The 13,629-nt window shown below is 45.1% G+C and overlaps 1 protein-coding gene across 8 annotated transcripts in view; it reads right to left on the bottom strand.

Annotated features, from left to right (window-relative positions):
• The window catches only part of LOC119970652 (microtubule-associated serine/threonine-protein kinase 4-like), a 588,463-nt gene that overhangs the window by 371,684 nt on the left and 203,150 nt on the right, over window positions 1–13,629 (bottom strand). The window lies entirely within an intron of this gene.

Below are 13,629 nucleotides of genomic sequence, written 5' to 3' on the forward strand. Positions count from 1 at the left end.
ATCCGATGATACCACCATGACCAGAAACTGACATTACAATGGTCACAGTGCTTCATTATACTACATTACCAGGCCGAAAAAAATATAAGAACCACCTTACAATTCTGCATTGGTATATTCGTAACAAGACATCTCAAAGTAATCCACATAGAATTAATTACTCTGAATCAATAAATCACTATTGCCATGTAAGCAAATTGGCACTAGTCTGCTAATCAAGTATGTGCGCATTTAAAAATGAGCTGTGACAAGGTATTTTAACTCTATGATAAAATGGAAAACACCATTTACGAGGCTGGTCAGCTTTGCTGAGAAACCTCGACGAGACAATTGTTTCTCGTTTTTCTGTTCTTTCAGTATACAGTGGCTGGTTTCTGTTCAAGACATTTATTGTTAACCTGACTGCTCAAACGCAGGAATGAAAATCATCTTTATTAGTGTCACAAGTAGGTTTACATTAACACTGCAATGAAGTTACTGTGAAAAGCCCCTAGTTGCCACATTCCAGCACTTGTTCGGAGATGGAGGGAGAATTCAGAATGTCCAATTTACATAATAGCACACCTTTCGGGACTTTTGGGAGGAAACCGGAGCACCTGGAGGAAACCCACGCAGACACGGGGAGAACATGCAGACTCCGCACAAGACAATGACCCAAGTGGGAATCGAACCTGGGACCCTGGCGCTGTGAAGCATCGGCGTTAGCCACTGTGCTACCGTGCCACCGCAATTATACAGGTGCTCCCATATTGTAAAGTCCAGGCCTCATCAAAATTGGTCACAGGTTAAGAAACTCGACTGGTCTATAATCCAGTGTTTGGACTGGCATTTTAATAGGCTAAGAGTTGCCCGATTGACAACTTCTACGCACAACAGCAAGTGCCAATAACCACTGTGCAAATAATTGCAGCTGCAAGGCAGAGGGATGTTCCCATTTGTGGGGAGACTGGACATGGGGGTCATAGTATAGGATAATCCCTAATAATAGCGCCTAGAATGCGGAGCTTGCTACCACATGGAAGCAAATTGCACAGATGCATTTGGGGAGAGGAACATAAGGATATGCTAATAAAGTTTGATGAAATAGATTGACAGGACTCTTGTGCACAAACACTGGTATATAGTTGGGTCCAGTGACCTGTCTCTATCCTGCGAGTTATTTTAATGAAGAGTTGTGTGTGAGGGAGATAAATCACTGCAGAAGATAGACCATGGAACTCTAGCACGACGACAGTTGCCAAGGTAAACAACTAACAGTGCTGGTAAGAGTTGTGTTATGTTTGTAAGGAGAAAGATGAGACAGCTGTCATATTCAATGTGTCTGGGTATTAGTGTCCTGAATACGTGTAGCTCCTCCACATAACCAGTCAGGAGACACTTCAATGTTATGGCATTCCACAGAGGTGTAGTCAAAGACTTAAAAGATCCTTCCTGACAGACACTTCACAAGTGTGGCTTTCCTTAATTAAATGTGAATTGGTGTTCCATGCTGTGTTGCCAACCCTAGCTGAAGGCACGAGGCTGAAATGTTGACACAGGCACTTCGGACAGTGCTAGCCCACTCATCATTGGCTGCCACTGTGCTAAAAACATTGGATTCTGTATTACATCGGGAGATTATTATAGTCACTTACGCTTCATTTCATTAAATATCTTTAAATGCTTATTCAAACGGCAATTATTAAGATGCACAGCCCTGGAACACTTTCCTGTACTTTAACAGCCTGATATTCCCCTATCACTTTCCAGACACACTTCAGCTACTCAGCATTATCTTCAATTTGTTATGGGCCAGGGTTTAGAAAACCCCAAAGTGTATCATGGAGTTCACCTGACCCACAACTTTTGATTATGGTATGGGGAGCACACGGCCCACGCTACAGGTGTGGTACAGCAGAAATGGAAACGTATTTTTAAAATCAAAATAATGTTTATTCTATGAACTCAAGTTAACCTTTTTAAAACATGCAGTGAACATCTTAGCAACCATTAATTCAAATACAACCCCCAAAGAATACAACACTAAGTAATCCTTAATAACTTCCCAAACAACATCGAGAAGACAAAAGAAACACTTTTTAATGGAAGCACGTCAGGTTTACATTCACTACTGAAACCATTTATAATTCTGAATTCACCAAATGATCAAGAGATAGTCTTTTCATGGCAGAGAGAACAGCAGTACACCTGCTCTGTCTGGCTTCAGCTCCAACACTGAAAACGAAACCAAAAAAACAGATACATCCAAGCTTTTCCTCAAAGTGAAACTAAAGAACAGAGCCAGAGCTCAGCTCCACCCACACTCTGACATCACTGCAGTAACATGAGCAGACAGACATTTCTGAAAGTGACATTCTCATGACAATTTATAGAATCATAGAATTTACAGTGCAGAAGGAGGCCATTCAACCCATTGGGTCTGCACCGGCCCTTGGACAGAGCACCCTACTTAAGCCCACGCCTCAGCCCTGTCCCCATAAACCCAGTAACCCGATCTAACCTTTTGGACACTAAGGGGCAATTTAGCATGGCCAATCCACCTAACCTGCACATCTGTCGACTGTGAGAGGAAACCGGAAAACCCAGGGGAAACCCACACAGACACAGGGAGAAAGTGCAAACTCCACACACACAACAGTCACCCAAGGCCGGAATTGAACCCAAATCCCTGGGAGCTGTGAGGCAGCAGTGCTAACCACTATGCCGTTACTCCAGCTTCACACAGATCATCGGAAGGGGTTATCGTACTTTTAAACCTCTGTTGCTTAACAGTTGAGCTGCCACCTCCCCCCGCGCCCCACCCCCCCAAACCCCTCACACACTTTAGTAGATAAAGCTATACAACTCCCAGGAATCCTCTGCTCATACAGTGAGACATGGGGAGGCTGACTGCACAGCAGTAGTGTCAAGCTAGTGTCCGAGTGCCTGAACCTTCTGCCTGGCATCACCGGAGCAGCATACAATCTTCCACCACCATCGTCTGCCTCCTTCACTCAAGGTCGCTCCTGGCATTTCTCTTCATTAAAACTGATAAAAGCTCACCAGCGTGCTAAAGGTTAATCAAGGTGACAGACTGACACCTAGCACGATGAATGCAGACTTTGTCAAAGCATGCATAAGAAAATGGCTGGGACTCTCAAATCTACACAGAGGAGACCTGTAGCCTTGGTACCTGTCATAATATACACATCAGTATATAATGGTGCAGACACACACTGACTGACACACTGCAAGATGTGCGGGTTAGGTGGATTGGCCATGCTAAATTGCCCGTAGTGTAAGGTTAATGGGGGGATTGTTGGGTTACGGGTATACGGGTTACGTGGGTTTAAGTAGGGTGATCATTGCTCGGCACAACATCGAGGGCCGAAGGGCCTGTTCTGTGCTGTACTGTTCTATGATCTAAGACCAATCAACACACACAACACAGCAGCCAATCACCAGTTAGGGCACGCTCACTATAAAGCCAGAGGGCACTAGTTTTCCCGCTCATTCGGGATGCAGCCACTGAGAAGGACAGAGTTCGCAGCTTATAGCACAAACCATCACCATATGCTAACAGTCTAGACTGGTCAGGATAGGCATAGGTCTTCAGTTTAATCTAACATAGTGTCGACCCACAGTGAAAGTATGTTCAATGGATCCTAGCTTAATAAAATAGTGTTGTACTATTACAAGTGTTGGTAGCCTGTCTATGTCACTGCTAAGGTAAAGGCAGTCTCCACAGATCCAGAGTACCCAACACGTCAGTGCCCATGTAAGATCGGCCGAGCAGGTCCTGAAAGGTTGGAATTATCAAAGTAACCTTGCTGAACTCGTGGCCTGAATTTATCGACAACCATCAAATGACTGTTTCAACTTGCGGATCTGATGGAAGGGCATGGAACAGTCGGCATGCAAAGTGTCAAATCTATTGCAATTTTACACCCACTAAAAAAGTTTATAAATATGACAAATTATCTGATAAAATCCAATCATGAATACGTCAAATGTATCATTAAGCAAAGTCAAACTTTATTGGCCACTAAAAATCTCCCCTCAAAGTCAGGAAATATATATGCAACTTATTTTAATGTGCGAAAAATTCAGGGTGGAACATGCTTTTTTCATTAAGTGGAAATGCTATTCATAACATTAATATTCATACTATTAATATATAGAACATTTTAATGAGGTTAGCAATTAAGATCTGAAATCTTACTATAATTTCCTCTTGCTAGTTTTTAAAGATAAAGTAAAATCTGCTGAAATGCTATCGGATTTATGTTAATGGTGTGCAGCAGAAATTGCACTTGCACAACAAAACAATAATTTTACGATGAGTTTATCAGTTTTCCTAAACCTACAAAAAAATAACTGTGATGGCAGAATCTGGCCAAATCAGACTGGAAACATGAACACATTGTTGATCTGTCAATGTGAGAGAAAAACAGCATATTTCAGAGTTAGAACTGTAAAACGAGCTTTTAAGGACCCCCATTTACAAGCTTTGCTCAGGAGAAATAATTCATTTTCATTTCACTCTGGATACTGCCAGCTTCATGAATAATTTACATTCCCGCTCGTCATTTCAAAATAGAGGTCTTAACAAATCTTACGCATTCCTTCTAAGCAGCTCTCAGTTATTTACCTTATAATAAATGTCTAATACTTATCAATAGACAAAAAAATGAAGACAAATTGACAGAGCCTTGGAGTACCACCAAAATATGTCAATATTTCTGTGCCGAAATATATTCACAGACTGTGCTGCAGTTTTCTGCAACGGGTTAAAATTAATCCATTAAATCATTTGGAAGGCTCCATCAAATTGCCTTCTGGAGATTGAATGCACCCATTTCAACTTTCGTTATCTCCCTTCCCTACCTCCAACCAAATACATTCAGTTTAAGTTGCTATTTCAAACAAGACAAATTCCTGGCACTCTTCCCAATGTTGCTCATTAAGTAGCTTCAATGGCAGCTAACTACTGCCATCAGATTCTGCCTCGTCAACAATAAATGTGACCCGGTCACAACTGTAGTATATGACACACCAGAATGTTTCTTCCCCCTTATGGTCACGTAAGGCCCATGATATACAGCATACAAAACATAAATATGGAGCATTGCCCTTACAACTGCTGAGGCCTCCAAACGTACAGTAACAGTGCTGCAAACATTATTTTTATTTTACCATTGATATCAATATATAGTATATAGAGAAACACAAAGGAAGATGCTGCACCTCAGGACTTCATAAAACCAATGATGTACTTTTTGAAATGTGATTATCATTGCAATCTCAGAAACTCAGCAGCCTTCGTGTACACTGAAAGGTCCCACACACAACAATGGCATTGCGACCATTGTTTTTTGTGCTGTTGGTTATGGGGTAAATATTAGCCAACAAACCAGGAAACGTTCCAATTCTCCACTTTGAAGTACCACCACGTCCACCTTACAGGGAGGGAGGGGCTCAGTTTAACATGAGACTGTCAATGGGGTTGGGGGGGGTGAATTTACAAGAGGCCAAAGTCAGAGGAACTGAAGGATTTTGTGAAGGGGCCGAGGAGGTTGTAGTGCTGCGGGACGATAGAAATAAGGAAGGCAAAATCAATATATTCAAATGAGGGGACTGGCAGCCAATGTGGGTCAGAGAGAATGAGTAAGTGGAATAAGATGTTGATGGCAGACAAGCAGCAGAGATAAGATCATCTGCCACCATTTCCAGCGTGATGCTTGCACTCGAGCACATCTTCGCCTCCAATCTCCCTTCAGCATTGCGAAGTGACAGATGGGCCAAATGGTCCAATTCTGCTCCTATATTTTATATCTTGTAGGTTCCCTCTGTGATAGCCTGGTTCTTTCCAAAATCCACTCCCAACACTCCCTACCTTTCCCACAGCACCATCCCATGCAAGCACACAAGATGCAACACCTACCCTTAAACCTCCTCCCTTCTGACCTTCCAAAGTCCCAAACACACCTCCTAGGTGAAATTACTTACAGTCCTTTCAAGTTAATAGACCGTATTCGCTGCTCATAATTTAGTCGTCACTACGTGGGGGAGACCAAATAAGGAATGGGGAACTGTTTTCCAAAACATCTCTGCCCAGCCTAACAGCATGTCCCTGAGCTTCTGGTCTTCTGTCATTATAATTCTCCACTTCGCTCCATCTCGGACCTCTCAAGTCCTCAGACTCTGACAGAGTTCCAATAAAGTTCAAGGCAAGCTTGATGAACAGAATATCGGGCTGGATTTTCCGCTTCTGAGGCTAAGAACAAACAAAGAACAAAGAAAGGTACAGCACAGGAACAGGCCCTTCCGTCCTCCAAGCCTGCGCCGACCATGTTGCCCATCTAAACTAAAATCTTCTACACTTCCGGGGTCTGTATCCCTCTATTCCCATCCTATTCATGTATTTGTAAGGTGCCCCTTAAATGTCACTATCGTCCCTGCTTCCACCACCTCCTCCAGCAACAAGTTCCAGGCACCCACTACCTCTGTGTAAAAAAACTTGCCTCGTACATCTCCTCTAAACCTTGCTCCTCGCACCTTAAACCTATGCCCCCTAGTAATTGACCCCTCTACCCTGGGAAAATGTCTCTGACTATCCATTCTGTCTATGCCCCTCTTAATTTTGTAGACCTCTATCGGGTCCCCCCCTCAACCTCCGTCGTTCCAGTGAGAACAAACCGAGTTTATTCAACTTCTCATCATAGCGAATGCCAGGCAACATCCTGGTAAATCTCTTCTGAACCCTCTCTAAAGCCTCCACATCCTTCTGGTAGTGCGGCAACCAGAATTGAACACTCTACTCCAAAGTGTGGCCTAACTAGGGTTCTATACAGCTGCAACATGACTTGACAATTTTTATACTCAATACCCCGGCCAATGAAGGCAATCATGCCGTATGCCTTCTAGACTACCTTCTCCACCTGTGTTGCCCCTTTCAGTGAGCTATGTGCGGAGGATCTGTGGTATTTTACGTGAAAAAAATCGGCAGAGCCCCTTTACCGATCCTGCAACTGGTGAGGGGGCTAGCAGCTACACCGCTTAGAACTGCCGGTTCCCACAATACAAACGGTCGGAGAATGGCTGGGTTCGTTGCCACGCAGGCGCACGGCGAACACCTGTGCAGCGGCCCAGCGTAAAACATGGTGCCAGCCATGGGACCCGACCTGCCAGATAGTGCCCTTCTGGACACCCCCTGGCCACCCCGCACCAGTCTCCCCAGCCCTCGTGGACGCTCCCCCGGCCAGCAGTGCGGCTTCCGCCCGACCGTGGCGGCATTGGATACAGACCGAAGCCAGCACACTGTGTTCCCAACCACTGAGTCCACACGCCCCTCGCGTGGTCGCAAACTCGGCGCATCGGGTGAGGGCATTCAGGTGACGGGCTAAGGCCGTCCCAACGGCGAGCGGCGCGTGGCTCAATGATGCCATTTTGGTGGGGGCGGAGCATATAAAACCTGCGTCAAACTGGCGCCGCCCCGGATTTCGACGTCAAAAGGGATTCTTCGCCCGATCGCCGATTACGAAATCTGCGACAGGGAGTGGAGAATCCCGGCCATAATCGTTCAATTACGTACTTTCCAACCTTTCAGAATCAACAGTGAGTTCATTCATTTCAAAGTATAATCTCTGCTTCCATTTTGTTTATTTTTCTTCCTCGGTTTCTTTTGTGAGGTAGAGAGGATGTTTCCACTTGTAGGAAAAACAAGAAGCAGAGGGCACAATCTCAGACTAAAGGGACGATCTTTTAAATCAGAGATGAGGAGGAATTCCTTCAGCCAGAGGGTGGTGAATCTGTGGAACTCTGCCTCAGAAGGCTGTAGAGGCCAAATCACTGAGTGTCTTTAAGTCAGCGATAGATAGGTTCATGATTAATAACAGGATCAGGGGTTATGGGGAGAAGGCAGGAGAATGGGGATAAGTAAAATATCAGCCGTGATTGAATGACGGAGCAGACTCGATGGGCCGAGTGGCCTAATTCTGCTCCTATGTCTTATGGTAATTCTGCGAAATGCTACCTGTTCATCTAAAGGAACATAATAGTGCGGTTTACATAGCTTTAAACCATGACATCTTGAAATATGTGAACCATGTCTGGGATGTTTGAAGTGAAATCTGTGGGGGAACAAATCAGGTCGTAAGCAGATGCTTGCGTGGAAATACTGGGATTGCATGAATAAGAAGTGTCGGTGGACATGCAAATCAGATGGCTCCTCAAGCTTAATTGTCACCAGAAAGTGAAAGAATATGCGGGGTTATAGGTGGTTGATTGCAAGGAACACCAGCACCATCTGTTCAGATAAGTGTCAATAAAATTCATGATGTGGAGATGCCGGCGTTGGACTGGGGTGAGCACAGTAAGAAGTCTTACAACACCAGGTTAAAGTCCAACAGGTTTGTTTCAAACACGAGCTTTCGGAGCACGGCTCCTCCTTCACCTGAAGAAGGAGCCGTGCTCCGAAAGCTCGTGTTTGAAACAAACCTGTTGGACTTTAACCTGGTGTTGTAAGACTTCTTACAATAAAATTCATGGGAAGCTCTGAAACAATAGGAACTTGCAGCATAGTTGTCCCATAACAATGACAAGGACGGGTATAAAGGGAGAGGGATACAGCTCGGCAGGGAGTTACACTGAAACCAACAGAGAAGAAAGACAACTGCACGACAGAAGTAATCACTGCTGGTAAAATTACTCCATCGTAAAAATGTAATGCCGCATGTTCTTGCTGCTACTGTCACGTCGCTGCTTTGTTGATACATGAAGCAGATCATAAATAAAGATGCCATTTCTTAAATATACTTGCACAGTCATGTCTGATTCAACAGGCCTGAAGCCAAAATTACATCTCGCGACACCTAGCTCATTGCTTGGCCAAAATCCTTTTCTGCACCACTTGTACACAATTGCCCCATCAGTCATAGTTTACGCCAAGTACAAAGCAAATCCTCCCACAGGTCCAGAAATGTACCACAGCTGCCGCCTCAGCATCATTGCGATTCATGCCCAGAATCGCCTACTACCTTTGTCATAACTGCAGGATTTGCTGTGCAAACTCTCCATGTTGGCTACAGAACACCGCAGTGTGACCCCGAGGGAATAGACAGGCTCATTCATTAATAAAATATGGTGCATTTTTACCTAGTGCCTGTAACACAGAGAAACATTCAGAGATGTTTCAGAGGAGCATAACCGGCGAGAACTTGACACGGGACCAAAGAGGAGGGTAATAGAAGGGATGACCGAAACGTCGGTCAAAGTGATCAGTTTTAAAGGAGAAGAGGCAGGTATGAAGGTTGCGTTTCTAAAAATTTTTGTCACTGGGCAGGTATTTTGCACAATAAATCCTAAATTTCAAAAAATCTTTCTGCTCGATAAATCCATATGGATAAAAACTTTGGATTACTTTCAATGGGGTGATTTAATCTTCAGGACAATATGGTAGCCACACAACAATTATGCAAATTACAGTGTGATAACATTTCTGGCTTGCGATTTTAATAACACAACCTCCGTCACGGTCTCTTCTCCTTTCAGGCTCTCCTTAAAACCGATCGCTTTGATCGACCTTTTTTGTCATCCCCTCCTATTGCTCTCCTCTTCTGTCCGGTGTCAAGTTCTGTTTGGCTACACTCCTGCGAAGAAGCATCTCTGAATATTTCTCTACTTTACAGGCACTAAGTAAACTTGCATCATTTGTGTTAATGAGCAAGGCTGTTATTCCCTCAGGGTCACACACGCGGGCTTTTCTATAGCCACTGTGGAAGAGTTTGAATCGTAAAACTTGCAGTTTTCCCGACTGACACCAAACGCTGAAGTCAAAATAGCAACGATGACAATCCTGATTCATGCAAACAGGGAAACATAATGCCTGGAAATAAACTGCGCCGCAAAGTGATGCACTGGATGGAAACTGTAACGCTGGAATGCAAAAGCAAACAGTGAAGCCTTGCAAGGGCCTGTAATGAAACAAGCTGTGAAATGCAAACACTGCATAAATATCGGCATGGTGAACCAGCTGGAAATGCAAAGCTAAGCAACTATAGCCTCAATCTTTAGATCAGCTCATGCGACTCACTGAGCTGTTCCATCTAGATGTACAGTTTACACTTAAGAGTTTACACATGCAGCTCTCAACACAATGTGATACTCTCGCATCTTCGTCCTCCTGGTAGTGGTCAGCAACAGGGTTCTTCAAACTCAGGGTCGTGGCCTGCGGATAGGTCAAGGGTCTGTGTCGGGAGGGTCGTGGCCTTCCCGATCGTGGGAGAAACGGCCAATGGCTGTGACCGACTTTTAAATTGAGAATGCTGCCCGCGACCGACCTTTAAATGTGAATGCTGGAGTCTTCTTCGCCAGAAGCGGCCGCAGAGAGCAGGTCATGCGCCCGGCACGTACACTGACATCATGTGCCCTGTAGGTGCAATGGGCGTGAAATCATGATGGAGAGACTCCTCCCATGCAAGCCACAAGACTGTGCGAAGACCAAAGAGATGGATCTTTTGGTACTAGGGAAGAGAGCGCAGAGAGACAAACAGGCCAGGATCTGACAACTGAATCTGCTGGAGAGAGCTTCTCAGGAGACCAGGGCAGGCCAAAGCAGCACTACTGTGAGTTGTACCCAGGGCTCCAGGGCCTCTAGTGAACAGCCCATTAAGAAGAAACTGAAATCAGGAACAAAACAGTATAAAGATGATTTCTTGAAGTGTAGCTTTGTTTATTTTGCCAATGCAAATAAGGATGCAAAGGTCAGCCGGCCTGGGCCGCAATGGTCGGCCGGCATGGGCCGCAATGGTCGGCCGTCGTGGGCCGCAAAGGTCGGCCGGCGTGGGCCGCAATGGTCGGCCGGCGTGGGCCGCAAAGGTCGGCCGGCGTGGGCCGCAAAGGTCGGGCGGCGTGGGCCGCAAAGGTCGGCCGGCGGGGCCCGCAAAGGTCGGCCGGCGTGGGCCGCAAAGGTCAGCCGGCGGTGGCCGCAACGGTCGGCCGGCGTGGGTCGCAGAGGTCGGCCGGCATGGGTCATAAAGGTCGGCCGACATGGGTTGCAGTGGTCGGCCGACGTGGGTCACAAAGGTCGGCCGGCGTGGACCGCAAAGGTCGGCCGGCGTGGGCCGCAAAGGTCGGCCGGCATGGGTCATAAAGGTCGGCCGACGTGGGTTGCAGTGGTCAGCCAGCGTGGGTCGCAGAGGTCGGCTGGCATGGGTCACAAAGGTCGGCCGACGTGGGTCACAAAGGTCGGCCGGCGTGGGTCATGAAGTTCAGTTGGCAAGGTGGGTCCGGAGAAAAAGATTTGATAAACACTAGCCTACCAAGAAGGAGCAGACTTAAATCAGAGCATCCCACCCACCCACCTCATCAAATATTTGCTGGCGGTAAGGTGCGTGAATCCAAGGGTGAGGATTAGCCATGACAAATTGCCCCTTAGTGTCCAAAGGATGTGCAGGTTAGCTGGGGATGGGGTGGGGCAATGGTTCTGGGTACAGAGCTCTTTCGGAGGGCCGGTGCAGACTCTTTTTAAATAAATTCAATTTATTTAATAAATTAATTAATATCCAATTAATTTTTTTTCTAATTTTGGGGCAATTTAGTGTAGCCAATCCACTTGACCTGCACATCTTTGGGTTGTGGGGCTGAAACCCACGCAGACACTGGGAGAATGTGGTCAGTGCAGACTCGACGTTCCGGGTGGCCTCCTTCTGCACGGTAGGGATTCTATGGGATCCAGCGTTGGATTTTGTCGTCACCTCAGCATCCACAACCCCAGGGTGGAAAAAATTCAGCTTCAACCTGAGGGCCTGCCTAAGAAAAGTCCAGCATAGTGGGTCACAAGCCCTTAAAGAATCCGGTTTTGCTCCCCACTATGTTGAGCCCGGGAGAATAAATAGCAGAGATCTAAAAATGTGGAATTGAATGTGGAAAATTAGTGCTAAAAATTGGAAATCAAAATATTTGAATTTAGCAATTTGAGAGTAGATAGAATATTTTGACGGGGGTGGGGAGGAGTAATTGGTGTGGAAATCCTGGTGCTGAATAACCAATTTCTATCCACACTTAAACATCGCTGCAAACTTGCACATATCAGCAAAAAGTTCAACTGAATTGCAGCAGATTCATGGAACTGAACTATGTAATTATCACATTAACGGCTGATTTTACATATCTTTGCTGATGCACGGTGCGCCTTTTTCCCCTTTGAATCACCCATCAAACCTAATTATTTTATTAAGATTACCAGAGAATTCCAGACCTACGAATCAGATAGTGTCACTAAATGACACACAAAAGCTGCTTAATCTGCCCTACAAGATAATCACTCCTCTACCGCATGCATGTGAATGTTGTTACTACCAATTCTCCACATGTTTGACTTGTGAAATTGTCCTTTGCGTGGACTTGGGGACACAAGAGTAGCAGCTCAGGCAGAAGCAATTTCCCAATAACTAGTAGGGCCCAAAGTAAACCTCTACTGTCAATAGCTATAAATACTTTATGGCCAATGCCTCTCGACTTGGCTGAGGGTAGGGGCTAGAGGACAAAACCACACCTGTAGATTGTTGGAAGGCCTTCCTTCATAAGTCAAGCCCCAGGATTGCTAACATAGTATTTTCTCGTGCTGGCCTCGTACAAATTGTAAATAAAAGAAATTCAGAAGATGCAAAGTGAATAATACCAGAAACAAAATTTCTGCTAATTTACGCACGAGGCAAAAGATGGAAATTGGTTCACAGCCGACATGCATTATACTCCTGTAAATTTCTAACCCCGTATCAGGACCTATATATATATATTATAGATAATCTATACATCCGTCACAGAACAATCTTTAAAACTCAAAGCTGCGATGATGATCAAAGAGCTGGTGTTCATTTGGCTTGTTCCTGTGACGCAGACATCTGCATGAATGGTTTAAATCTCTAGTGTAAAGTGGCATCTCTACAAGCGTACAAGTAGCAGGCAGCTATTATATGACAATTGTATGTTATCTAGATCTTTTGACCGATTTCCACTCTCGGGGTCACTTCCTTAGAAAGTAGGCACTCCCTCTATGTAAAACAATACAAAAAGTTTCCCGTTGGACACATTCAACCTGCAGCCTCCCGCATACTGTACATTTCACGGCAATCATTTAAATAAACTTTGCTATTAAAATTGGATCATCAGATGCAATCCGTTTCAAAAGTCAAATCGGGTCTGTCAATTCTGGACTCAGACTGAAGGGCAACAGCATTCCTATACACCATAAGTGTTTCTCAATTTCATCCTGAATTGCAAAGTTGTGAAATATCACCAAACCTGATCCCAGTTGAAACTGTATTTGATTTAATGTACGTAATATTCCATAATTAGGACTTTAACACAGAATATTTACAGCCGTACACCTGCTTGGATAAATTCATCTCAGCTAGGCTGACTAGGTTGGTATTTGACAACGCAAGTGAATGGACAGGAATAAAACCACAAGTTCCCTTATTTAAAGGTAGGAAGAATCTTAGTCACACAGGTCAGCAAGATACCCGATGTAATTACCAGCTTCTGTTGAGCTAATCGAATGTCAGCACAGGCAGCAAAGGGAGACGGCGCATGTTAAATCAGCCCGGATTCCAACTCCTGGTCACCAACAGGCAAGCCCAGCAGTCC

The sequence above is a fragment of the Scyliorhinus canicula genome, chromosome 8 (genome assembly GCF_902713615.1).
Source record: "Scyliorhinus canicula chromosome 8, sScyCan1.1, whole genome shotgun sequence".
Classification (NCBI taxonomy): Eukaryota; Metazoa; Chordata; class Chondrichthyes; order Carcharhiniformes; family Scyliorhinidae; genus Scyliorhinus; species Scyliorhinus canicula.